Source organism: Mustela nigripes, unplaced genomic scaffold (genome assembly GCF_022355385.1).
Source record: "Mustela nigripes isolate SB6536 unplaced genomic scaffold, MUSNIG.SB6536 HiC_scaffold_4305, whole genome shotgun sequence".
Classification (NCBI taxonomy): Eukaryota; Metazoa; Chordata; class Mammalia; order Carnivora; family Mustelidae; genus Mustela; species Mustela nigripes.
The window spans coordinates 181-1451 of NW_026743711.1; the positions used below are offsets into that span (position 1 = coordinate 181).

The following is a 1271-nucleotide window of genomic DNA, read 5'->3' on the forward strand; positions in this document are numbered from 1 at the left end:
GAGAAAAGAGAACATGAGCAGGAAGAGGGGAAACAGACCCCAGACACCCCCACCTCCAGCAGGGAGCCTGATGCCGCAAATGATCCCAGGACGCTGAGAGGATGCTGCCAAAGGCCGACAGACACTTAACCCACTGAGCTACCCTGGCACCCCTGTTTCAGCCATCCTGATAAATGTGTAATGGTAAATCATAGTGATTTTGATTTCCCTATAGCTTATGTTGTTGAGCATCCTTTTTTTTTTTTTTTAATTTTAGTTTTTATTTAACAAAGAGAGACCCAGCGAGAGAGGGAACACAAGCAGGTGGGTGGGAGAGGGAGAAGCAGTCTTCCTGCTGAGCAGGGAGCCTGATGTAGGGCTTGATCCCAGGACCCCAAGATCATGACTTGAGCTGAAGGCAGCCAATGAACGATGGAGCCACCCAGGCGCACAAGAGCATCTTTTTTTTCTTTTTTAAACTGAACTAAGTATCTTTATTGGGGAAAGCCAGGATTACAAGGGACAACTTAAGAGTTGGCATTGGGACCCTTTTTCTTGCCAAAGATGGGCACAGTGTTGACAAAGCGCCGGTTGTGTTGCATCTGCCACTTGGCTCAGCCTGTCTTCTTTTTTTTTCTCTTGTTTGGCCACCTTGGGAGTCTGCCCTCTTACTTTCCCAGCATGGGCCAGGGAACCATGGACTTCACCTCCAAGCGTGCAACTAGTTACTTCCAGGGTCGTCAGAGCTTCTACTCCACACTGACCCAGGGTAGTCTCATGGTCTTAAGGCATGCCTGCCAGGAACAGTACTTGATCTTGTGGGAACAGTGCCCTCCTGCAAGGCAGTGCCCTCCTGCAAGGCTACAGGAGCCTTGATCTGGGCGACTGTCTTCTGCCCAGTCACCCTGAGGGTGTGTAGCTCCTGGGTGCAGACAAAGAGCTGCATGTCAGAGACAGAACTGTGGCCAGGGCAGCTGCTACCGTAAAAAGGGAGTCACGAATGAGGAAGAAACAAGGGTGCTGTGTCCTCACTGCCTACTGTGGGCCATGTCACTCTCGAACATCTTTCCACGTGCTTATTTTCCAAATCTGTATCGTCTTTGGTGAAGTGTCTGTTTAAGTCTTCTTCCCACTGTTTAAGTGGGTTGTTTATTGTTCTTCTGATGGTACTAGAATTCTGTATGTATTCTGGGTACAAATCCTTCGCTGAATATGATTTGTAGATATATTTTTTTTTCCTAATTACAGGGGAAAGCATTCCGTCTTTGATTGTTAAGTGTACTAGCTATAGG

At 47.9% G+C, this 1271-nt stretch overlaps 1 pseudogene; it reads right to left on the reverse strand.

Annotated features, from left to right (window-relative positions):
- Nucleotides 1-506: 506 nt before the first annotated feature.
- Nucleotides 507-931, reverse strand: LOC132009083 (ubiquitin-like FUBI-ribosomal protein eS30 fusion protein; annotated as a pseudogene).
- Between the last annotated feature and the right edge of the window lie 340 nt (nt 932-1271).